At 37.2% G+C, this 27,675-nt stretch overlaps 1 long non-coding RNA gene across 1 annotated transcript in view; it reads right to left on the bottom strand.

Moving 5' to 3' along the window:
- Nucleotides 1–27,675, bottom strand: part of LOC123371626 — a 78,000-nt gene that overhangs the window by 34,696 nt on the left and 15,629 nt on the right. Inside the window, exon 2 of the long non-coding RNA XR_006579873.1 lies at nt 5,641–5,806. This is a non-coding gene — a long non-coding RNA (uncharacterized LOC123371626). The remainder of the gene's footprint in view (nt 1–5,640; nt 5,807–27,675) is intronic.

Raw genomic sequence — 27,675 nt, 5'->3', positions numbered from 1 at the left:
AAGGCAATTGCCTGTGGCTCCATGCCACAGGGGACCCCACAAAGCTACTTTCCTCAGGCTTCAGCTTCAGCCCCAGGTCGCAAGGCTCAGGGACCTGGGTTTCAGCCCCAATCTGTGGGGCTTCAGCTTTCTGCCCTGGGCCCCAGTGAGTCTAATGCTGGCCCTGCTTGGAGGTACCCCTGAAACCTGCTTGAGGGCCCCTAGGGAGCCCTGGACCCCTGGTTGAGAACTACTGATCTATATGGCATATTTCAATCATATAACTCACAGAGGTTATAGTGGAGAAACAACTGAACATGAGCTATAAGTGCAGTGCTATGGGAAAAGGGACTAATATGATCCCTGGAGGAAAATGCAATCCTGGGGAGTATTGAGGAGGATAGGGAGAGATGATTTTACTTCTGTATATGGCTGATACTGGCTCTCTGTCAAAAGTTCCATTGGGACAAGAAATATGGCAAGAACATTCATTCAAATACTACTTCTGCTTCTACAGGCTTGCCTCTTCTTAGGAAACCAGGAATTGGAGAAAAATGAGATGATAACTCAGTGAAAGCCTTGTAAAGATTTGTTCAAACTTTGGGTGAAGACCAAGATTCTTTCTTGTTTTATCTAATTGGCTTGTACATCTCTAATTATAAATTATTAATATTTTAAATATAGGGCTAACTGAACCACACAATGTTTATAAATCTCAGTGGACTACCCATTTGCTCAAGGAAGTTTGTGGATATTTTACTGAGGACCTTAACAACTTGCCAGATTTGAACAGTAGTACATGAAGCATCCAACTAATTAACCTTTTAAAGTAATTTTTCTCAAATGAATACCCTTCTGAGAAAAGTTTCAATTACAATCAGACACTTGAATCAGCTCAGATACAGACATAGCTATGTAAAATTGTTGGAATCACAAGTTTTCTTGGAAGATAATTTTGTCTTCTCAGAGCCTCTGTAAATCTGTAAAGTTTGATTAGTAATCCCTTTTCAGGCACTAATCAGGTATTTGCTGGCTTTGTCATAAATATTTTCTTTGGAAACTAAAGCCTAAAATAAGACAATTCTTCAGAAATCCCTAAATCTTCAGAAACACCGCACAGTAATTCTAGAACATGGACGTGCCATTCCAATCCTACTTATATGGGATTTGATTTTTTTCTCCTGTCTGAAGCACAGCTATCTGCATACTGCTTTCAGAGCTTAACAAATCTCTTGCTATTGAGTAAAGTTTCCATGAGCTATGATGTATTCAGATATGTATTTTATACATGAATAAAACAAATGAACCATTTTAATTAACAGTTACATTTGCACCTCCCTTGCCAGTTGCATTACAGGAATTTTAGAGTCGCTATAATTTGTGGCTTGACCAGAGAGCAAAGATATCATGCATAAGAGTGTAAATCATATCCTTAAATAGAGATTGAGTTTCAGCTCATGTATTTCAGAATCAAGCATGGCTTATAAAATGCTATTTTATATTTAAAATATCTGAAAAAAAACCAATCAACCTATTCTTCAAGGACCTATAATTTTTACTTGATCCTTCTCCTGATAGTGACATCCTGTTTTAGAGATTTTTATCTAAGTAGGCAAAGAAACAGATGTCTCTAACACTGAATTAAAATAGAATCAACTTATACAGTAGCTATAGGATGAAAATAGTTTGGATTATTTTTGTAAAAAAAGAAAGGGAATATATCTTAATTATTAAAGGGAATATCTAAAATGCAATTTAAGACAGAGAGTTTGAAAACATTAAAAAACAGCTCAGAATCTAGCTAAAAAGGATGAATCTCTATAACACACATTTCCTCTGAGAGCCCCAGACTAGCAATAGAGGAGTTGTAATAAAATATCCCCCCAAAATAATAATTGCATGACTCAGAATTGTGAATGACAGAAACTACATTGGGTTAGCAGAACTCTTCTGTTACAATAAAACACTTGAAGAAAGATGGGTTAGCTCTCACATTAGAAAAATAAATACATAAATAAAAAATATCCAGTTCCAAGATCCTCTTTTAAAAATATTTGCTTAAGTCAGCAAAATTGTCTTTGTTTTAATAATTTTGATTGATAATTTAATAATCTAGAACATAATTTTCTAATGAGGAAAATTTTGATTTTAGGTAATTTGTGTTTTATAGGAAGGTATAATTTTTCCAATACATAAAAACTAATTTACAAATTTTAAAAGCCTCAAACTGTGTAGCCTATATATATTACAATCCACACACAGTAGACCTCAGTATAGGGAATACACTAATTTTAGATAAGTGACTTCTAAAAGGCCAGACATTGCTATATATAATACTGTCCTCAATCCACAAATTAAATTACTATTCTATTGACATCATTTGGAGTTTGTCATGCCCATCAAGTCCTGTAAAAATATGATCCAGCAATACAAATATCCCAAAGATCAATCGATACCATTAATTGACTTTCAAATAAATGGAAATTGAGGGTGGTCACAATGCAACCTCGCACAAGTACTAAAAATGAGTCATCCCCCAAAATCATAAAATGTTTAAAAATAATAATTGTGTGTTCCTTTGGTTTACCTACTGGGTTTTGAGACTGCTAAGGGTTTCTTTATACTGTCAAGACCTGATCTAAGCCCATTGGTGTCAATCAGAAGACTTCCATTGACTCCAGTGGATCTTGGATCAGTCCCTTATGCAGCAACTTCACATGGAATACTATCAGAGGGGTAGCCGTGTTACTCTGGATCTGTAATAAGCAACAAAGAGTCCTGTGGCACCTTATAGACTAACAGACATATTGGAGCATGTCATGTGTCTGATGAAGTGGGTATTCATCCACGAAAGCTTATGCTCCAATATGTCTGTTAGTCTATAAGGTACCAACAGGATTCTTTGTTGCTTTTTATGGAATACTATGTTCACTTCTGAGCTCCTTATCACCACAGACATATTGACAAACTGGAAAGAGATGATAAAAAAGTAGTTAAACATTGGTAGGGGGCTGGTAATACTTACTATGGTTCCAAACTGCCCTCTAGTCAAACCAGTGGCAAAATACTACAGTTTGGTCCTAAGGAGGATGAAGAATGATTTGGTTTAATAAAAGGGACTATAACTAGAAGTAATGGAATGAAATTTTGAAAGAGGAATTCTGACAGTGAGCTGTATCAGGCTGTGGAATAGTCCTCCCAAGGGAAGAAATGAAAACCCCATTGCTTGGGATGTTTAAAAGGGATTGTACAAAAAACAAAACAAACAAACAAACAAAAAAACACCAGGAGCCAACAATCCTTCATGGAAGAGAAGTGGACTAATCAGCGCCTAATCTATCTTTGCCATATATAACATCTAGGATTTACATGTGTTTGAGTCCTTTTAGCGACAAACAAGGATATAGCAGATGATAAAGCATGTCTTTCCCTACCTATAAACATAGCAAATTAGTTATTTGGCATATACCTTATTGATCCTAACAGATGATCTCTCCAGTGTATGCTCAACAGCAAATTAGATATTTGGAATATACCTTATTGATCCTAACAGATGATCTTTAGTGTATGCTCAAAAGGAAATTGAAAATACCCCTTTTCCTTATTTTTGGGATATGCATTTACTTTTTCAACCTGTGTTTCTCCTGTTTGTTTAAATCAGACAATTACTGACTTGTGTTAAAATCCTCTTTTGTCTGTGTCAGCTTTCCAAAGGTAACATAATGTGTGGTGGCTACCAGACAAGCTGTTAATTATTTTCCTTTTTACAGATCCAGGTATGAAGTTTTTGATGGCTGTTTTGTATTATCTTTGTAAAGCAGTTAACTGATTTATACTGTGTACTAAAGGTTTTATACACCTCAGTGACTTTGGGCTTCTATGTTTGAACTGTAAATATTATTTCTATAAAGTGAAGTGTTGCCATGTAAAATGTTATGAACCTGAAATATTTCACTGGATAGGTTTTGCTGTAGTATTTGAAGGGTTTGTGTTATAGTTCTTGTTTATTAGAGATAGGTAAACACTGCAACAACAGTGTCTGCAAATATTCTTTCAAATTTAACAGTGAACTTGTTTAGGCCACGTCTTATTTGTGTTCATTTTCTGTGGATATTAGAATGTTTAAATTTTATTAACGTTTACAGGAAGGAAATAATTGTACATCAAATGAAAATCATCAGGATCATCAGGAATCATCAGTATATTCAATTCTGTTGAATATATAACTGAGCAGATAGCCTCCAGTGAATCTGCAGACCAACAAGAGGAAAAAACTTTCAGGAGAAACAAACAAAGCAGACTACATTATAAGTATGTTGACATACCATCAGAACAGCAGCATTTAAAACAACTCGGAAGTTCATGAAACTATTTAAGTGGAGTAGCTGGGGGTGATGGGATTGCTTTAGAGTGGCGCTGTTCATTTGAGTTAGTGCTATAGTATAGTTCACTGAACCAGCAAGTCCTCCCTTCTGTAGCTCCACAGGGGTTATTTCTGTCACGGTTATTCAGTGTGCATGTGAAGTCACTCAGGAAACTGTCATAGCAGCATGGTGTGAGGTAGCATCATTGTACTGCTAAGATTCCAGTTTCACTTTCCTGTCTCATTTGATCACTGTCTCTCTACTATAATATTGTCTTGTAGCTTAACTGTATAATGGATGAAGGACAGTTCGTTGATGGCTACCTTTAGCGAAGTTACAGTATTAGTTAATGAGCTGGGAAATAGCTTGATGATGTTATCTGTAAAGCAGAGGCCCTATTTTAGTTATTTACAATAATTTGTATGTCATTCATCATCATAGCATCCATGTGCTTAATTGGGATTTATACCAAACACACTGATAATATTTGTATACTTCTACTTATTTTCACTGCATGATGAGTTGCAACTTGCCTCCTTTTTTTCCCTTTCATAACTTTGAACTTGTTTATACACAGAAGATTCTCTTTAATTCACTTTTAATCATTTTAAATCATTTTTTTTAAACTGGACTATGTAAAATATATGGATTTTCCTGTATCAGAATATAAATCCATGTCAGAATTGATAGAATTTAGAATTTCATTTAAACAGCCATCCTAAAAGCAGTCAATAGAAGGCAAAAAAAAAAAAAAGACAATTCAACACATTAACATAGATTAACAACAACATACCCTATTGATGCTATTAAACTTCCCTCTTTTGTGAAGGCAGGTTCACTCTAGTCATGGTGAATAAATCAGACATTTAATTGAGAGAGCGAGAGAGGAAATGATTCATCAAGATACCCATGAACAAAAGATAGAAGTGGAATGAAGGAAAAGGAAGTGAAAAATGAGTAAAAGAAGAACAAATGCTAGGAAGACAAACTAAAAAAAATAGTAGACAGCTTAATGCCTATAAATGTATTTTAAATATTGGGGTGATACAGGAGGAAGGATTGGTGGTTGCACTTACTGAAATTCCAGAAGAACAGCAAAATGGCAAGTTATGAGCCTATCTGCACATCCTGACCCATTGCTCCTAATTTTATTCCCCCCGCCCCCCATTATATATATAATATAAGATCTTTATTTCAGCATTTGACTAGATAGCACATTGGCCTGGCCCAGGGCCCCTGGAAATTCCTATTTTCCTAATTGTGTGTCTGAAGTTATAGCTACATTTATACTCTATACCTTTGTACAAGATGCTGCGTGATGCTGCACATGGGGGTTTGTATCCTCTTTGAAGGTTCCTCTTCAGGCAGCTAGGTTCTCCACATGAGAGGCTCAACTTGTTTTGATGATCTGGCTGCCTTATGTCTATCATTGTTTTTAAGCAAGTGGGGAGTCAGTCATTTATCTACAAAGAGAAAAGGGGAGAGGGTTTTTTTTTGTCTTTCAGAATTTCCAAATAAATATAATGCAAACATTTTATAAATGAAATAACTATATTATTTTGTTCTTACATCTCATTAATCTGATGAGTTAAGTAGTATTCTTTAAAAGTAAGACTAGCAAAGTATGCCATTGTTTTAAGGTTGTGGGGTAGCAAAAATAAAATCTTAGTTTATCAGTTGTGCCTGAATTTTTCTCATGGGTTTGCAACAGAAATGCCACTTTTCATTCTAATAATATATTTTGATGTGGATTTATTCTTAGATTAATTCCATCTTGTTTTTCCCCTCTTTGCAGCAAGTATGCTAATAGAATATACTGAATACATTTATTTTAATAAGTTTCTGCCTTTTTCCCCTCACAGTAAGCTGTAAATCAATAGTAACTAATTCCTGGGGCCAAATATGTTGACAGCAGCTTAATCAACCCATGTCCATACTACTTTCAATGTCATCTCTAGCCAGAAGGCAGAAAATACTTCAGAGCATTTCTCTTTGAACCATGCTTCTGTATCTTCTCTTTGTTTATTTCTGAATGCATTTCTGGACTATTCCCCCCAGAACTGCTTTTAGTCAGCAATTTTAGGTAGACTTATCCCTCTCCCACTCCTCCCCCTGCTAGCCCTTCATCTATTTTCTTTATATTCTTGTCTCTCCCAAAAGGATACTTTTTGTGTAAGATCCCGTTGGTTGAGATTATGTTTGATCTTAATAGACTTTTTATTCTTGCAACAACTCTAATATTTGAGAGGTAAAGTACTTCCTAAATGTGCCATATAATGTTGTGTCAGATATGTGGCTATCCTAGACTAACAACATGTTCAGAAACATGAACAAACTCTATTTTGGGGAAAAAGCCAAAAAAAAAGAAAAGAAGGTAAAAGAGTAATATTTAGCACCTGGAGAGATCTAAGACAGCATCTGGAATATTTCTCTATTATCTTGGATACAAATTATATTCCTGTTTCTGGACACATGTGGTCTAGCAATATAATTGTCAGACTGTCTGAAGTGGTTCAGGAGGAAGAATATCAACCTTAGGTCAGACTGTTAAGAAGCAGGGCACAAACCTCAAACTGGTTTTGAGTGCTATACTTAAATTTCACCAACCAACCAACAAGTGTTAACTCCTCAGGCACTATACAGTCTTAACATGGAGTCACAGACAGTCCCCTTGGGCATTCCAATATATCTTGCCCCCCAGGCAAGATAGTCACTTTACACTAAAGATCACAAAATATCCAGGTTTCTCCCAGTCCCAAAGGCACCAGTCACTTAGCTGAGGTCAACATGCACCTTAGATCTCACACCAAAGACAAGGCTTGCAGCCAATCCTGTAACAAACTAACTAAAGGTTTATTGACTAGGAAAAAGAAATGAGAGTTATTTACGAGTTTTAAACAGGTAACATGCAGTTTGGATCTCTTGCTTATGTTTAGGAATCTTTTCCCCTCGGAGTCCAGACAGCATAAAGAGATCCTAATTCCACATGGTCAGAGATTTTTATCTCTACCTCCCTAGAGTCTAAGCTGATGGGATGAGATCTTCTGTACATAACCTCTTCATGGATGGGTGGGGGAGATATCGACAAAATATTTGTGCCACAATGGCCCATTTGGAGTCAATTGTCCTTCCTCATGGGCAGGAGGTAACACCTGCTATTGGAATCCAGCATTTTGCATTAGATGAGGTCCCATCCCCCTGTTTGGCGAGTTACAGAGTTTCAGAACAAACATTTTACAGTTATAGAGCAAACATCTATAGCATGAAATACAGATATTATAAGTAGGATTAATACATGCAGCATCCTACAGAATTCCATAAAGTCTAAACAGTAAACAGATTCTTATAACACTAATATCCATTTAAACTATACTAACCCACTGGTAAACCAGACTGGTTTCTGGGTATGCATTTGTCAGTGTTCAGTAATGCCCAGGACCTTGGCATATAGTGTGCAATAATATTTTTGAAACTAAAAAGAAATATTTATAACATAAGCTGCATCCACTGAATATCAAAATTAACAAGGTAAATGTAACAAATTAATGAATGCAGTTGCTAATAAAATATATTTCCTAAACATTAAAATCTTTACAGTGGTACTTGTGTAAGTGGGTGGATTGCATACTGGAGACTCAGTAACCCACAGCACAAAATGGCAATGGTTTATACCCTGAAACAACACCAGAAATATACATTTTTTATGATTGACAATCAAGCGGATTTATTCAAAAATCAGACTTCAGAAAACATCAGATATGTCTCCAACAATTTGACCCCATAGGACAGCCACTTGGTTACGCACCACCTCTTAAACTAAAGGGCTCCAGCCGGACCTTCAGACACCAAAGTACAAGTGAGTGACTTGGGGAATGCTTTACAAGCAGGCTTTTGTTAATTCCCCAAAAACCTCATGGTTACACTGACAGTACTGGCAACCCCAAGCATTTAAAAATCATAGTCAGGCCCTGAAAAACCTTGAGAGTGGCTATTGAGTTTTATTATTTTAAAAAAAAAAGGATTCTCCTCCCTCCCATATCTGGTTTCCAAGTCATTAAGCTAACTTAGGTGATGTATTTAAGTTCTTCTCAACCATGAAGGGTAGAAACTCACTTTAAAAAAAGCTGGTAAAGCTTATATAATCATAAGACTCCAGGAGCCAGAGCTTGAAGAAAAAACAATGCAAGCAAAGAATTAGTCTCAGTGCACAGAAAAGAATCAGTCATTTTACTGCAGGAGAAGGAAGAAAAATGACACCACTGCTGACTGTTGTTTCGGAAAAGTTAAAAAGATTTCAAGGAAAGCAACTTGGGTAATATTCTCCTTTCACCTGCTTTTTCTCAGGAAGAGCTGACAATTTACTTTCTAAGGGCATCAATTCAGCAACTTCCCTAAGGATTATATTCAATTAAAAGCATTATGGATACAAAGACTACTCACGCACGCTTTGGTAGAACTGTCAACCACCTACAATACCCCGATCTGCTGATCATGCTAAGACTCATATATTTTAAAATCAATTGACTGATATTTATCATGTGGGGAAATAATTTTAAAGCTTCTTGTAGCTATTTGGAAGGCTATATTTTTATGGGTGTGTTACACTAAATCTTGTTCTTCTGGAGGCTAAGACATACATTACTCTAGAGGCGTCATAATCATTAGTTTTGTTCCAAAATTATCTAATTTCTATTTTTATATCCTACATTTGGTAGGTTCTTGCTACTTTAAAATTCGTTTACCACTATCTTTATGTGACAGGTAACAGATTTTAAGACATATGTTGCACTGCATAATGCTTTCTGATGACGTCTCTCTCTTTTAACGGCTGTTTGATTAATACTGCTTTTCAGAATGGCCCTCGGTAGTTTGTGAGCCAATGGTAATCCTACCATTACTTTTTGTGACTTCAGAGTTTCATATGTAAAATAATGGCAAGTTCTAATCCAAGGAATCAAACTGACCATTTGGTAGTAGTTATCTTATTCATGATAATCAGAAAATGAAAGATGTATAACAGAAAATCCATTCTTCACATTTCTACATTTCATATGTACACTGAATATAACCAATGAGACTAATGTGCTTTTGCTGGAAGGCCAATATCACAAAAATTCAAATTAATTTTTTCCATGATGGATTCATGCAGTCAATGCTTGATAAAAGCATTATATACATGCATAACCCTACTTAGTAATCCCTATCCTGGACACTAATTGTTATTCTAGATTTACACTAGTGTCAGCAGAATTTAGTCCTTTGTGTCTAACAATATGTACTGCTATCAAGCGGTTAAATTGCAACAGAAAGTATTGAAGCCTGCAAAACTTTGCTAATGTTGCATGCACATCAGTGAAATGAAATTAACCTGACACATGTGGACCCCAAACATGCAATCAGTTCTGCATAGAACAGTTGCAGCTGAGTTATGTTATAAGCTATGTTATTTTCACATATTGTTGTGAATCCCTCTGGTGCATGCCAAATCATGGCAGAAAACTATTGTCTGGTTGGTAGGATTTGGAATTATGTGCTGATACCTAATATATGATACTCAGCTATAATTAACACACCATTGTTCATTTACCTCCTCATGGGGGTCTGCAAAGTCATTTGACACAAGCCTCTGCAACTAATATATTTTGCAAGTTTTTAAAGTTATTTTTAAAATTAATATCTACCTCACAGATGTGTTGTGAGGATTATTTTGTTATAAGTGGATAAATTAAAAACTCTTGGCTCATATTTAATCAAGGGAAAATGTGATGATGGTAGGAAGAGGGAACTGAAATTGCTGCTACGCTATCTTCACCAACAATTGAGGGCATGTAATAACCAATTTCAAGCCAAGTGCACAGCCTCAGACTCCTCACTGCTCTTAGATGTAGAGATTGTAACAACAGCAAAGAATATCCTATGTGGTAAATGTGTAAGACACAGGAGTGCTGGTAAAAGAATGATCTTAATTTCCAAGCCTATCACGTGAGAAGGCTCATGACAAGTGTGACCAGGGACATTTTGCTGCCAACTGGCAGAGGACACAGGGATGCATAAGGGTTAGGGGGATACTCTGAGTCTGGGTCTGGTATGCCAGAGTGTGGCATGTAAAGTCTTCAACATCCAATAACTTGCTGGTCATCTTAGTCATTATTAAATGTATGTGCAGCTAATATTTAAGACAGTATGTATGCATAATGGAAATTTCTGTTCTTAAAAGCTTGAAGTTAAAAGCAGGTCACCAGGAGGTGACCATCCTTGGACAGATTCTGTTCAGGCAGAGGACATGAGATGCTTATCTCACCTTGTTCGGTCAAATATGTATTGTTCAGTGCGTGTCTCACAGTATAAGCATATCTGCATGCAGAGTCAGATGGTAAGATTGCAAAGTCAACAAGAGAGAGGTTATAGGGAAGAACAATTAGCTGGGAGTATCCTATTTGTGAATAAAGATCACAGAACTGTACTGATACATATATGAGATTTCAAAGAGACACGGTCTTTCCACTGAGGAGGTAAGAGGACTGTGTGACTTTTCTTATGAATGGAAGATCACAGCTAAGCCTGACTGTATTACACTGGAAGATTTTGGAGGAGCTTTGTCTCTCTATGCCATGACAATATCTTGTCAGGTAAGTTTAGGTTCTAGAAAGTGTGCTATGATTTTTTTTTGTATATTACATTTGTTTCCTTTTTTCTCACCTCTTCTTGATTCTCTGTTCTTTGTTAAATAACCTACTTATGGTTTTTACTATAAACATATCTAAATATTGTGTGTTGAATGGAGTGGTGACACTGAGATTTAACTGGTAAGCTGATAGAAACTATTCCTTTGGGAGTAGCTGTTCTGTTAATTGTGTGAATGTCCAGTGGAACAGGGGCTGGACACTCCAGGGGAGAGCTTGGGGGTTGAAGTGTGCCTGTGATTAACCTGTAAAGCCAGAGCAGGGCCCTTGGAAGCCTGGACGGCAGTGCTTGTGTTGCCAAAGGTTGGTGGTGTTGGGGAATTGAACTACAGCAGGCATGGACAAGGTTTCCTCATGTAAGGGCTGGTGGTAATGAGGAGCTTTGTAATCCTGTGTATCCTCAGAAAGTGTTAAAACAAGACACATGAAAAGGATTAAAATTTTCATATTCCTGTTACAAGGCTCAGACCAGTATCCACTAGCTTCAGTGGGTGCAACTTCATCTTCCTTCTTTGGTTAGCCAAGAAACAGTCCTTTCCATCAAGTGATTATTTTCCACTGTGATCCTCACTCTCAGCAGCTCCATGTTAGACTACTGCTCTTCAGTTGTCTTGGGGCTGAATGTAAATGCCTCATGGAAGTTGCATCTGTTTCAGTATGAAGCATCTCTTCTCCCAAATAAAGAAGGCTGGTTTATGCTGGTGTTCTATGTATTCCACTGCCCCCTTATTCATTTCTGTACGGAATTAAAAATCTTAGATCCACTCCAAAGGGACCTCAATGGGTTATCTCAAAGACCAGCCCACCATTCCTGACAGCTTTACAGACCAGTAGTCATGTAGCTGAGGTTAGCCAGAATAGGATTCTTAAGCATGGAAGCAGAACTTTCTAAGTTGCAGAACCCTAGCTGTGGAACTGCTTATCAAGGAGAGAGCCTGAATCCCAGCCTACCCATGTTAAGGTCAAATTTCAAGACCCATCTTTCAGCTAATGCTTTCTCCTTTGGTGGCACATTTTACATAGCCAGCAAATAGAAGGGGGAAAGAGACTGAGAAATTAAAAAGGATAGAGAAGAAAGAAAATTTGAAGTTATGAAAGATCAAGAGACCCTAAAGCTGTCTGCTTTGTCATATTTGGTGCTCAGATAGCACAGTGATAAGCACCTGAAAGATACCCTACCACAAATGGACAGATTAGATAAATAATTACAAAATTCCATCATAATTTTAATTGCCACATACTAATTTCAACTGTTAATTAAGTTTGTAAAGTTCTTATGTTTGGAAAAAAAAGTCTTGTAAATGTCTTAAATGGCTAACAATAAATGTATGAATATTACGTTTGTTAAGGCCTGTGCATGTATGAATCCATAATGAATCTATGAATTCATAGCTTGGGCAAATAAAAAGTAGAGTGGAAGCATGGTGAATGTGAAACCCTATTAGCTCACAAAATGTGTTTTTAACTGATTTGTTTCTTTAGAAAGACCTTTTCTTTTTAAAATAAGATTTAGAATTTGCATATGTCAAGTGTATTCCTATAGGTGATTTACTTCTTATATTGATCTACAGTACCTTGTGGGTTATTGATAATAAACTGAGGCCTTTCTCAGATACTCATTCAAGAGAGCTTCAGTTATTTGCTTTGTATGTTTTGACTTGTCAGGCAGGAAAAGTAGTTCTTTAATAGGTTTGTCCTTTTAAAATAAGCACTCAAATTGTCTGGAATAGATTTCAGCACTTCTTCCCCAAGAGTTAAACAGGTAAGTTTATCACATTTTTCTCATTTGTATGCATCAGGTCAGAATTAAGTTATTTTGCTTTTTGCTCATTAATTTGGAGACATAAAAGATCCTGTCACACCAGAAAAGAGAGAGTGGTACAAAATTATCTTAAATAGAAGAAGGATTTAACCCTGGAAATTAGAAAACCATTTTAGATGAAGAACTTAATTTTGAGAAACATCTGGCATGCTAGTATAACCCATACACCTTCTGAGTATGGTGTCCTGCCCCATCTAATGGCACCGAGACCACTTAGATTGAGATTAATGAATCTGTTCTACAGCCTGGGCTAACAAGCATATGGCTTTTAGTTCATGCAGTAGACGCTCATGCATTTAGCGCCAGAGGTCCCAGGATCAATCCTGCCCGCTGATGACTAGGGTCTGTTGGTGTTACGCTAATTTTTGTACTAGTGATTTAAGATTAACAAATGTATGTGACTAATGCAGCTACTATACCACCTATGTTTTAATACTGTTACTTTAACTGCAAAAGAAAGAGTGATCAACAGTGGTGAAGAACCCTCAATGACCACTAACTTCAATGGAACAAAGGGCACTCGACGCCTAACAAGGAGAAGGCCCCAACCTCACCATCCCTTTTCTTGCAGCTGACACCCATCAGCTAACCCCCAGGAATAGGCACCCAACTCTCCAAAAGGATTGTGATCCACTTCTGCACAGAAATAGGGCTGGCCAGAATCTGGCCCTAAATAACTGTTGCAAAATGGGAAGGATTATGAAGGCCAGACAATGGAGGGGGTTGGGACTTGGATTTCTAGCCATTCTGCTGGGTCAAGTCATCCTGGCTCCCCTCATCACACTTGCTGTTGACCTGCTCCTGCATTGCTGAAGTCAATGGGCATGTTGCCCTCAATTTCAAAGGTGCAGGATCAAGCCCTATACGAAGACGGAACTTTGTTCCTGTTCTTCTCCCAGTGAGATTCCCTGATTTCCCAAAACATCTGGAATGTTTTCATGGCTAGTTTGCATTCATCCTGGGAATAGCCAGTCCCTAGTAAAGTTAAAATAGTTATGCACATGTGTGCAGGCAATGTATCGATTTTTAGATTAAACATGGTATTAAAAACAAAGTTGACCATGCATGCTCAATACGTGATTTTGAAACACTCATAACCCAGTCAAAGCTAAACCAATTTCTTCGGCAACAAGGCTGCGCATGCTGAAGCTCATCAAAAACTGTTTCATAGCGAACTGATATTTTTAAACCTCTGCCTTTCTTGATGTTGGATATATCTGTATCAATAAGGGCTTTATAATGTAAATAATTCACAGCTTTAAATATTGTGATCACTGCCTCTCCTGCTGTATTACACTGAGGGATGAAGCAACAGTCCTGTTTGTTTAAAAAAAGATCACATTTGATATTCTATATGTTTTACTTGGCCACTCTATGTGAAAAGGAATGTATAAAGGTATTGCAATGCAACATCTTTTTTGTTTAAGTGTTCATAAATATTTTATACATCTGTTTACACTCCAATCCATCTTTTTTTCTCTCATTCCCTCTCCACTTAAAATTTATTCATCCTAAGTGCATTGCAAAACCTATAAAATGCTTCCATTCTAAGTGTTGCTATAGGAGACTTCCCTTAACATCTTTCTCTATCACTACTGTGTTTATCTTGTGTTCTTTTTAGAATTCCCACACAAGACCAAGTTTTGTCTGCTATGGACTTTCTATTTTCTCCATGAACCAGCTAATTTTAATTATTTATTATCTCATTAACATGTCTGTTGCTGGGAAATACCAAATGTGTAAGGATGTTTGTTGTTTGCAAGTTATTTTCACATCTTTTGATCTTTCTTGACCCTTTGGTCGTTATCAGGCTCCAATTATTTTTAATTCAGTATCTCTGATGAGGATCCCTTTAATTGGTTTTTTAAAAAGATGAAAAATGGAGCTACAAGACAGCAAAACAAATTCCTGAATTTCTATACCTCTGAGAAAAATAAATAAATAACAATGACACTTCATGATACCAAGTAAAACTAGCTAAATTCTGTTGTTAACCAAATAAACTAGATTTAGTTCATTATTACTTTAGCGAGTCTCCAAAGCACAAGATTTCCAGCAGTTTAAAATTTATTGACGTATTGTAACTTGTAGTAGGAAAAAGCCATATTTTCTCCAAAATACTTCAGAATGCCCGAGGCCATTCTCAGCTGCAGTGCTAAACTTTTGGGATTTAGGGCATGCTTATTAGCCATTTAAGGTGAGACTGCAGTACAGTTTCCCTTCCACCAATCTCTGTAGTATTTTATGGGCATTGTGTGCATAGCATTCTGATCTTCTGGGTGAACAGCACTTCTGCAAAATAAAGTTTGCTAGACTCCAGTAAGGCCATATTTAGATATTAATTAATTAATTATTGCGCTTGAAAAGGGTTAAGTGTTGAATAAGAAATAGATATAGGACAAGCGATTCCTGCAAACACAGATCACTCTTAATACAGGGCACTCTGTGACCCCTTGGTAGGGTAGACATCCCATGCCACACCATTAGTTACCAAGCTGCAGTGCTACAGCCATTTCTGCACTAATCCCATTGCTTCCCCTGAAGCCTAGTCCTGAGCCTCCTTCTCAGGCAAAATCTCACTGAAGTAAGCACAAGTTTCAGCTGAGTGAGTTGCTTTGTGCAAGTTCAGTTCCATGATGTGGTACTCTCAGAATGTAGATTTAAACATAAAAAATAAAAATAAAAAGCAAAATCACTGGTGCTACTGAATTCTCATTTCTACAAGTGCTGCATGTCCAAAGCTGCACTTTAGGAACTGACATGTCGCTAAGACAATAACAAAGTTGTAGTTGTTGTTGTTGTTTTAAAAATGGGGAAAATCAATATTTAATTGGAGTTTAGCATGTGCACATTGAACATCTGTGAAGTCTTTCATAGAATCAAAATTTTAAATGACATCCCTACTGTTTTTCGCCACTTCTTTATGTCATTTACATTAATTTGAATTGTAAATACAAATATCTCTTTATAAACTAATCTTCCAAACAAAAATAAGCAAAGGAGGAGTAAGAAATAGAATTATTTAAATCAATAAAATTCTTTAATATTTCCAATCAATTAAGAATGATGATGGTCTGCTGAGCAATATGAGAACATGAAGCATCTAAATGCTTCTAAAAGTATCTAGGAGGATTAAACACGACTAAGGCTTTGGCAGACTACGTGCAGCATTTGGTGTAAATTTGTATCACATTTAATATTTTTATTATTTCTGAACAACATTTATCTGGCAACTCCTGATAAATGTATGGATGTATCCATTTCTTGTTTGTTTGTTTTTTTCAAACCAAACCAACTCTCTCTACTATAAATAACTTGGCATCTATAGCAATTTGTGAGAATACATTTGTATATTAACTTTCTTATTAAATTGATTTTTTTCATTCTTTTAGCAGAGTACTAACTGCCCCATTGGACATAGAAATAATTATCTAAATATATTAGAGATGTGCCAAATGATCCAACTTTTACCCATATGCTTTTGTGTAGAACAATTATAGCAGCAAATTGTCACTAAGGCAGAAAAAAAATCTGTTGATTCTTTATAGATGTCCCAGTCTAATTAAAAATGTGTGTAAGAATTTAGGCAACTATAAACTGATAGCAGAATGAATTTCTGTGTTTCGTACATGGCATATATTATACTTTTTAATATCCAAGAATAAAATCTGGGCTGAACATTAGGTTTAGACATAATTCTTATAAAATTTAATTGATAGTAAAAATGATTATATGCTCTATTCTTTTTTCATAGGTGATCTGTCTAAACCCTGTTTCAGTTTTCTTTTAAATTATTATTCTGTACCACATTAATTTCCCATTAAAACTTCAGCTAAATTAATTCTGTATCTGTTTAAAGAAATATGAAGACCCAAAATCCAAAACATGAGAGTCAAGATTTCCAAAGGTCACTAATGATTGAGCACCTAACTTTTGGGGCAGGAGTCACCAACGCATCTAAATGCGCCTGCGTCCTGGCCAGCGGTCAAGCATCCGCCGAAATGCCGCCTAATTTCTGCGGCATTTCAGTGGCAACGCCTCTCGATGACGCTGCTTGCCGCCGACAAGTGACGTCATCGAGATGCGTCGCCGCTTAAATGCCACTGAAATTCGGCGGCATTTCGGCGGATGCTCGATCACCGCCACGGTCCTTCATCTGGTGGGCACCAGACGAAAAGGTTGGGGACCACTGTTTTGGAGTTTTCTGATTTTCAGAAAGAGCTGGGCTGAAAATCAGGCCTCTTTAAGGTGCGTCAAATTGCGTATCCAGTAACTGAGGCACATGAAACTACAAGTAATTTAAAAAAAAATGGTCTGAATGCTTTGCTCTAAACTTGAAAAAAAATGATTTCTGTGATTGCCAGGAACATGACTAAATTCAGTACAGTGCTTAAGCACATGCTTAAGTTCTCACTAGAGCATATCTTTAAAAAGGCATCTGCATATAGCATACAGCTCAATGTTTTGCCTTGATATGCAAAGCCCTCCATGGGACTGGCCCTCACTGCTTGAGAGATTGCCTCATCCTCTGCAATCCTGATCTCCCACCACAGTACGTTCTACTGGAACAATGGAAATACTGATGGTTGGTGAGAACAAGAGAAGCTGAACCTGGAATTAGGGAATTCCTTGACTCGGTTTTCCTGCAATAATTTCTTCTCTCACACAAAATGAGCAATGAAAATTATATGTAATCTAATCAAGCTATTTCTCTACAGACTACAAAGGAAGAGAGAAGGAGAATGTTATTTTTATTTTCAAATAGGAGACATGCAGATGCTCCTATTTACAAGGACAGATAAGCCACTCGGTAGGTAAAAATTGTCACATCAGGGTCAGCAATTGACAGAAAATTCTCCAAGGGTTCTAAAAATCTGGAGCACATCCTAAACTGGTTTAAATCAGAGTAGAAGAAATGAAGTCAATTAAATTACACTGATTGACACCAGCTGAGGATCTGGCCCAATATATGACAGCCAGCTGTTCAACAGTATAAGCAGAGCCCACTAGACCACAAAGCCTACTTCCATCAGTATGCTTCACTTTATTGACTTGTGCATAACAAATCAGTGTGCCCACCAGCCCTTTCAGTGTTGGCTCAGCACTGCTGTCTCACACCCCTTTATGTATCAGAGAGGTAGCCGTGTTAGTCTGGATCTGTAAAAGCAGCAAAGGGTCCTGTGGCACCTTACAGACTAGCAGACGTTTTGGAGCATGAATACGCACTTCATCGAAAGCTCATGCTACAATACGTCTGCTAGTCTATAAGGTGCCACTACATCACTTTATCTATACCCAGGTAGCTTCAAGCCCTGCAATAGAAAAGAACACTGAGCAACTTTAAATTGTAATTATTGAGTAATGTTAGAAAACATTTTGCTTCTGGATATTGTGGAAGTTTGTATTTCACTCCCACTTTGCGCTGGATTCACACTCTGTAAATGATATTTCAAAGCCTGTCAATCTTATAGGAATAACTAGATCCTGACCCACTATTCTTGAACAGAGAAGTAGTGACTCCATGAAATGATTTTAAGAGCAAAAACTAGAAGTAAGATCCCTGGGTCATGCCTGTTCTATGAAATTGAAAGGAAACACAATTCACAAAAATTCCTTTAAACCTTTGTACATTTCTGGCCCAAATCCCATGAACTCAGTGCATGAGCTGCTACCTAGCATTTATATATTTGCACAGTTTCAGCTTTAAAGCGAAAATGGCATCTCTCTTTTCACTCGACTTCACTCTGTTTATTTAGCGAGCACTCCCATTGTGCGTGGAGCTATACAGAATTAAAGCACATTGTTGTGTGTTGGGTTAATCCCTGCTATGGAATGCACATAACCATCATTTTTCATTCAGGATAAATGTACAGAAGGCATTGTAACAAGCACATGTAAAAGCTCAACAGAAGCTGAACTATGTGACCCAAAGTGTTTCCCAAGGCTCTGATAGCAAATGCAGGGTCTAGGACTTGTTGGTAGAACTGTTTTTGTCTGTGTGTATGTGAGAAAGAAAAGGAGAAGAGACAGACAGGAGCAGCCGGAAAGCCAAGCACACAGTAACAGAAGCACTGGAAAATGTGGTCCTGAGTGAAAGCTAAGAACCTTTTTGGCACAGAGTTCTGGATGGAATGGTAGGTTTGGAACAGGGAGTAAAGGCATGTCTCCTGCTGTTAGATTCCCACTGTGTTCAGGGAAACAGGACTTTTGTGTATGTATAATCTTGTAAATAAACAAGATTTCATACCCCCCTCCCAAAAAAAAAACAAAAAAAACCCTGGCTCTATTATCCATTTGTAATTGAAACAACCCACAAGGCTCCAACTTGGCTATCCAGTTAGGTAAAAAAAAAAATTACCATTTATTCCTGCCTCAAGGGACTGGAACTGTAAGTTAGGTTTATTTTACAACTTACTTACTATAGCCTAGTAAGCTAGATATCTGTATGCAGGTCCAAACATAAAACAAAGCAGAAATGTCTTTGCTTTAAAACAGTCTTTTTTCTTGGATGGATTCAACTGTCATTATTCTACAGACATCCTGTATGACCTTAAGCAGATCACTTAAAATCTCAGTGCCCCAGCTCTCCATCTGCCAAATGGTGATAATATTATTTCCCTGCCTCACAGAAGTATTGTGTTCTTAACTATGAAATGCTAAGATACTACATTGATGAGGGCTACATAACTATGACTGATGGACTGAAAGATCAATTTCTAATTGCTTATAACAACATTAAAAAGTGTCAAACTCTCCTTGATTGCATTAGAAGAAAACATAACCAGACTATTTTGAGGGTGGAAGAAAAACTTCTTAAATTGTTCATGAACACTTCTTGGAATCCCCAGGACATTGAACTCCTCAGAATAAAGGGCTATACACACCAATCTGAATCAAAATCTTATCTTTAGTCTCATAATACCGAAGGTGTACTCTGGGACTATCTATGACTATCTATGGACTAGATGACCTCCTGAGATCTATTCCAACCCTAATATTCTATGATTCTGTGATTAGATGTTTGTTCTTAATACTAACAATTTCAAAGAACACAAATGCAGCCTCTTCAAAGATAGAGATTTTGTAGTGAAAATTTGTTACTCTGCAAGCAAAAATGGACCTGTTTCACAGAAAAAAAAACCCCTATGATAGTGGACCTATTTTTCAAAAAAATATGGATTTTGATTAAAAAACTCAGGAAAGTCCTCCATTAATCATAAGTACAAATAAGGTAGGCTTGTGAGGGAGGTTGGGAAGGAAAATAAGTTGGGTCAAACAAAACTAAAAATAATTTCATGTAAAATCCTGAAAAATAAAAATTGTGACATTGACACAGCTCTAATTTTAATCCATAATCAGAGGATGTATATGTTTAACTGGAACATCTGCTGCGGGCAGGGGGGAAGGTCTTACTGTGAAAGAATAAATAAGTAATAAAGAAATTCCTGCAGTCTGACAAGAGTTGGCAGTTATGGCTGCCATTGTTTCGTATAACTGCAGTATGAATTGCTTTCACACAAGGAAGAATATACAGATAAAGTACTCAAAAAATTATTACTTATACATCACAGATCTAGCTTACCACAACTATGCCCATCTCTCAAAAGAATCAAGAAAGATGTATTCCCCTTTTATCAAAGGCTTAAGAAAAAAAGACCCCAGCAGTGGCATTATACAGTATGTTGAAAGTGTTTTCTGACATCTTGAAAACCCCTAACTGATGCCTACAAAAAGCATCTCTCTGCTTTTTATCAAGTACTGTCCAATAAAGCATTTGTCCCTATCCTGTTTTTGGTGTGCTTGGCTTTACTTGCTAGCATAATTTGAACACTGTTATGGGTTAACTATTGGACTGACCTTATCTGCTTACTGAAACAGACCAGGCAAGTTCTTTCATGCTCTGGATGTGAAAGATATAAAAGATTAGACAATTTGAAGGCCCAAATAAATTTGTCCAATTTGTTCGGTTATTGTCCAACTATAAAATACATACTCCGATTAACATACTTTTCTAATACACTCTGTTTCATGCTGCATTATGAGGAAATAGGGAGAATAGTCTTTTGGACAGACTACTTGTTTTATTTAATAAGTTGTATTCAGATACCACAGTAATGGAAGTCTTATAAATTATTAGAGAGACTAGATTAAATAGCTGCTGTAAGAACCAAAAAGTTGAATTGCTTTAAAATACTCTTGTAGGTATCATGAATAAAGTATTATCCCTAAAAGGGATATACTGATGGCACAAAACATGAGAGTGGAAGAGGAAGCTGTTGCTGTGTAGGAGAAAAAATAGCAAAGAACTGGTACTTCATTAGACAATTGTTGCAGCTACTGCTATTTATAATACTTACTAGAATTCATCACAAATCATCTATTGTGACCTATTGATGAAAAGTACGTACACACACACACACACACACACACACACACACTGTGCTTCTAAGTACTTTTTATACCATGATGGGCTTTTGTTATTCCATTTTAATTCAATGGTCTTCTGCACTTCATTTACAATCTAAACTTGTCTAGTCAATCATTTAGGAATTGTCTGACTGTTTCTATGTTCAAATGTATAACTACAAGTTTAGGCTGGAATAATATTGCAGGAACTGCAGCAGACGGCTGACCCTTCCTGTAGTGTTTGAAACTTTGGCTTTCGTATGAACAGGATGACGCTTCCAGAGCAATGTACACAGTTACAGAAGGTGATAAGAAGGTGATCACATACTGCTTCAATATGCTCATTCATGTGTTCATTCATGAGGGGAAATGAAGAAGATGCCAATACTCTATGAATGTGGAGGTCATTATATGTGGTATTGAAACTAACTAAAATTTTGACATGTATGCAAAAAAAGTACAAGTTGTCAAAGTATTCTTGGATATATTTAGTCTTAACTGAGAGCTTTCATGGATTTATCAATTAGGGAGTGAGACTATTTAGGTTTGTATAAAGGTGATACAACTATTAATAATGGGATGAAATTAAGAAAGGGAAAAAATGTAGGTTGCCATTACAATTTCTTGACAATGAGCTACATTAAGCTGAAATTACTGGAAGCTATATCACTTGGTATGATTAAAACTAGACTTGAAAAAGCATCAGAACACATACAGCAGGAACATTCTTCCATTGACTAGGAGATGGATGAAATAACCTAACCTGCTTATTTATTATTTGTATAGTCCCATAGGTATGCATAGCAATTTTACAGACATGGAAAACATGACCATTCCCTTCCGCCCGTCCTACCCCCCATATTCAAGCTTCCCATTGAAATTAATGGGAGATTTCCACTGACATCTGAAGGAGCAGGATCCTTCTTATTGTAATCTAAGATAGTGATTCGCTGACATGAATTTAGAGCAAAGAAACAAGCCTTGGTTCAGGTCTTAATCTTGCAAACTCCTGAGTATCTACTGGCAAGTTCAAACCTTCAGCTCCCACTGGAGCAGCTCCCATTGGAGCAGAAGGGACTTTGTGAGACCAGATGTTATGTGTGAAGCTACCAATTCTTAAGTCTCTCTTCATCTTGCATCAGCTGGTACAATCCAAAGGTAAATATATCTAGCTAGCTAGCTAGATATAGATATAGATATAGATAAATATGCTGTGATAGTATCTACATCAAAAAACTTTAAAACCACTTTTGTCAATTGGAGTTTTGCCATTGACTTCAATGGAACTAAATTTTGGATGACTGTCTAGAGAGTCAACGGTAGGAGGAGAAATTAGAATGTGAAAGATACATATGGGAAATACTGCTTGATTCATCTTTTAAGTGCATGATTAAAACTGTACTTCTAGGGAGGCAGGAGATATATGGCATTGGAATTATTTATTTCAATCAAGATGGTTCTGACACCTACTTCTTCCTATGACTCTACTCAGGAGGAGAGTAGAGTGGCATCAACTTAGAAAATCTGTGAATCAAAGTATCTATGACGTATTACAGAAGGTCTTATATTCCAAATATCTATAGAAACAGTGACACATTAACAGCATAGATGTTGTGGCTTATTAATAGGAGAAATCAAATATATTGATGAGTGAGAGATATCAACTGAATATTGGATATATAAAATCAAATTAATTGCTGTTTTAATTCTACTGACTTCAGTAGAGTTACACAGGTGATTATAGTCTCTCTACTAATTAGAAAATATTTGCTTTTTAACTTGCCTTCACAATTCTTTTTATTGGAATTTAAATGTAAGCTGTTGCAAACTTTGGCAAAATCACTTGTTTTTGTGCCTGAGCAGCAGTCATTCATTGTTAACAGAAGAAGAGAACTTAATGCTGCTGGTGGCTTTGAAATAGGACAAGAATCAACTTAGGATAGAAAATGTGAGTGTCACACATTTCTAACCTTTGGTCTAGAAACCTTGTCGGAGGGACACAAAACCTGTGTTGAGTTATACTTCAACATATTAGAAGAATAAAAGCAGTGGTAAAGACTGAGAGCTACTATACCACACGTTCAACTTAAAGCTGGTTACTCTGTAAAATAGAAGTATTTGAATCTCAGCAGGGTTGGTACTTCAAGATGACATTCAAGTTGCAGTAGCTCAACAACACTCTTTTTAGTTAGCATGCTGAACTATGTATATTTTTGAGTCTGATCCATCTCCCACAGAAATCATTAGGAGTCTGTCCACTTAGTTTAGTGAGAGTTGGATCAGTCGTCTCTGTGTGCCTTGCACATCATTAAACACATTACTGGTGCTTAATAACTTAAAATAGTGATAGCAACTATAGGACATAAGCAGTGAAATTTAAGCTCTTTGAATCATCCCACCATTGCCTCGAGAGCGATGATGCTTGGCCTGTATTAAAATGAGGCCAATTCTCTTTCCATGTTCTGAAATTCCCCTGTCTGTATTTTTTATAAATATCATGTGCCTCTCAGCATATCTGGGTGATATTGCCGATCCTTAATGCATAGTTAGGTCAAAATAGGTTGTTAAATCAGACACAGAAGGTAAAACAATGACTTAGATAAGGTACATTGTCTCAAGCAACAGGCAGGTTTATATCTAGGAAGGATGCCTCATCTCCAACTCCAGTGACAGGGCTGTTTGCCAAGTCTGAGAATCTGGAGATCAAAAGATACTGATCTGTTTAAGGTATCCTAGTGGAAGGGGGAGAGGAAGTGGTCAGCTCAACTGGAAGTTGACACAGAAAGAGCATGCTGCTGGCTGGCCAGAGACTGACTGAGGCAGAGTCAAGAATTTGCAGCAAGCAGGCTACAACTCAGGGCATGTTTACATTTACCTTTGGAGTGATCGATCCACCAGGGGTTGATTTATCGCGTCTAGTGAAGATGCGATAAATTGACCACCGAGCGCTCTCCCGTCGACTCTGGTATTCTACCAGAGTGAGAAGCATAGGTGGAGTCAACAGGGGAGCATCAGCAGTTGACCTACCGCAGTGAAGACACTGCGGTAAGTAGCTCTAAGTACGTCGACTGCAGCTACGCTATTTTCATAGCTGAAGTTGAGTATCTTGGACTGATTTAGCTCGCTCCCCTCCCCCCAGTGTAGACCAGGCCTCAATACCCAGGGGTAACAGGGGACACCAAGGCTGGGTCATATCTAAGTAGGGACTTGAGGGAATGCAAAGCTTGGGTGAGACAATATATGGGTTGTTTCTATTCCACTTCTTTAAATGCTGTGTACCTTTTTGGGCAACATACCTCACCCTGTTTTGGAGAAGTTGCTTCTGTGTCATTGCACACCATCACTGTCCACCAGCTTCCTGAAGGAAGCTATTGCAAGTGCCAATCCCATTGGTTCTACAAGGTATCAGAGTAGGTACCAGTAGCTGTAACCCAGAGACCCGCTCAGACAGTTGTTGGATTGCCTCCCACACCAAAAAGAAGTGGAGGCATGTGCACTTGAAAGGGGTGCATTCAAGGAACTGGAAGAAGGTGTCAGAAGGGACAGCCTACCCAGGGACCATAACATGTTGCCCAAAGTCTATAAATTATTTCCAAAGACATGTTTGGTATCAACAGCTTAAGCAATGTTTTCTAAAAAAATCTCTGTGTGTAAGACCTGTCAAATCTGCTGTTTTCCCCGAAGCCTACAGTGTTTTGGCTTTTTCTACAGGGAAACAATCGCTCTCTCTCTCTTTTTGTTTAGTTTTGGCCTTTATGTCATGTTTCAATTTTGTCATTGCCATTATTCAGTTTTTCAGCTGCAGATTTTGCAACAATCTGCTTGTGAGTATATTCAATATCACAAATTTGAGTGTTATCCAACTTAGTTTTCAATGGACACAAGTAAAAATGTTATGCTTCTGTTCTGATTGGATGAGAGAGACATTTATGATTTTTGTTATTGCTGTGAACACTCATTTGAAAATTTCTAAATTCAATTTTTTTTACCTTAATCTGGATATGGTTTTCGCAAACATTTTTACCAGTAAACTCATTTGGTGGAATATTATGGAAAGTGATTACAAAAGGGATGAAAACATCTGAAGATCATTTAGTATTTTACTTAAGTAAATATTTATAGAAAAATGTATGAGGGATTTGCTCAGCTCTTTAAAATATTGACATATTTAATTATTATAATATTTCCTGGTGACTGTTGCCTTATCTTTCACAAACCCAATACACCAGGACAAATATACTTTGAATATCAGTTTTTTCCCCCTAAAAAATCATAATATTTCTGGGGAAAATATACTTCTGATAAAGTATCATAAAATGCAGTTACATTACACAGCTGACATTTGTAAAATGTTATAGGAGACAGACATATAGGTAAATGGCCTGACCCAATCAGTCATGTTTCTTTTATAGATCCTTACACTTTCTTTCAGTTCCATCTTTGCCCCAGTGACTTGACAGAAGTAAAGATAATTTCTATCAGAATTAGATGTCATACGGCATCTAACAGTTATTTTAGTAATTGTAATTTGAGAAACTATCAGAGATCTGATGTGTATTTTTTAAATTTCTAGCACAACATGCTAGACTATTTCTGAAAGAGATAATTGTAGAACTGCAAATACCATTTCCAAAGTACAGTAACACATTTTTATTTCCTAAGAAGATTTTATTACAGATGAAAATACCAAGGAAATGGGCTCTCACAGCAGTAGAGAGACAATACCTCTTATAATTAAGCACTCATGCTTCTAGTTATAATGATACAATTCTACAAACTTGGACCTTATTCGCCATTGCAAGCTCCAGTTTTATGCTGGTATAACTCCAACTTCCATCAATTTTTAGTGACCAGCAGATTTACTTCTGGTCTGATGTAGGCTACTTCAGGTGGTTAGAAAATACACATTCATCACTTTCAAATAAACAAACAGAAAATAGTAAGACTAGATTCCAGGACATTCAAAGGCTACCTAATTTAACTCTTAGTAGGACACATCTACATCACAGCTGCATGTAGATGTACCCATGGCAGTTTGCTAAAAATAGAGGTGAGGAAGCTACTGTGCAGGCTTCAGCACCAGCTGCACAAGAGAATAAATATCCAGGGGTGGTCAGACAGGCTTTTGCAGCCTGTCATGGCATTGTCATATCTATTTTTAGCAAATTAACTAGAGTACAGCTAATAGAGGTATAGCTACATGGGCTGCCATTCAAACCAATGGCTACAATGTAGGCATACCCTTAGTATATTATTACTTTGGTTACATGAGCTCCCCATTGTGGACTTCTCTGTTCTCATAATAGGCAAAAAACCCTCTCTGAACCACACAGTGAAACTCAGCTCCAATATACTCTTGTTACGGTCATGTTAATCCAATTTCCACACATGTAGAATGAGCAGAATACTGGGGTCGATATCTGTCACGTTGGAGGGAGAAAAGGTTGTCCTGAGGTAGGTTCTCAGGGTCAAGCAATTGCCAAAACTCCCACTCCCTCTACAACTCACAATGGCAATTGCAATCAATAGGGACATATTGGCTCACCATCCTTAAAGGTGGAGGCAAGAGTTAACTGAGAGCTCTTAGGTATGATACATACTACCAACAGAACTCAGAATGTTTAAGTCCCAGTGTTAGATCCATCCTTTTAATCAGGCCTTTCGTCAATGAAATGAGATAAAGTCCTGACAAGGTTTCCTCCAGAAAATAAGCAAAGGTGAATCCTGTGACAGCTTGGATCACAGAAACCCCCTTGGGACTGCTACCTGATGTGTTGAGACTACCTCTGAGCCTGTTTCCTCTGCCAGCTTGAGACTTCAGTGCCCTGCCTGGTTTGAGCCAGACTTGCTTGCCTGCTACAAACATAGACCCAGGCCTGAACAATGTCCCATAAAAGCTGCAGGCTTAAATGAAAACATCTTAAGGAGTGCTCCTGTCTCCAGCACTCAGATACCCAACTCCCAATGGGGTCCAAATCCCAAATAAATCCATTTTACCCTGTATAAAGCTTATACAGGGTAAACTCATAAATTGTTCACCCTCTATAACACTGATAGAGAGAGATGCACAGCTGTTTGCGCCCCTCCTTCCCCAGGTATGAATATATACCCTGGGTTAATTAATAAGTAAAAAAAGTGATTTTATTAAATAAAAAAGTAGTATTTAAGTGGTTCCAAGGAATAACAGACAGAACAAAGTGAATTACCAAGCAAAATAAAACAAAACACGCAAGTCTAAACCTAATACAGTAAGAAAGTGATTACAGATGAAATCTCACCCTCAGAGATGTTCCAGTAAGCTTCTTTTACAAACTAGCCTCCTTCTAGTCTGGGTCCAGAAATCACTCACACCCCTGTGGTTACTGTCCTTTGTTCCAGTTTCTTTCAGGTATCCTTTGGGGGTGGAGAGGCTATGTCTTGA

Source organism: Mauremys mutica, chromosome 5 (genome assembly GCF_020497125.1).
Source record: "Mauremys mutica isolate MM-2020 ecotype Southern chromosome 5, ASM2049712v1, whole genome shotgun sequence".
Lineage (NCBI taxonomy): Eukaryota > Metazoa > Chordata > Testudines > Geoemydidae > Mauremys > Mauremys mutica.
The sequence above is the reverse complement of the archived record's forward strand: the minus strand, read 5'-3'. Positions and strand labels throughout refer to the sequence as shown.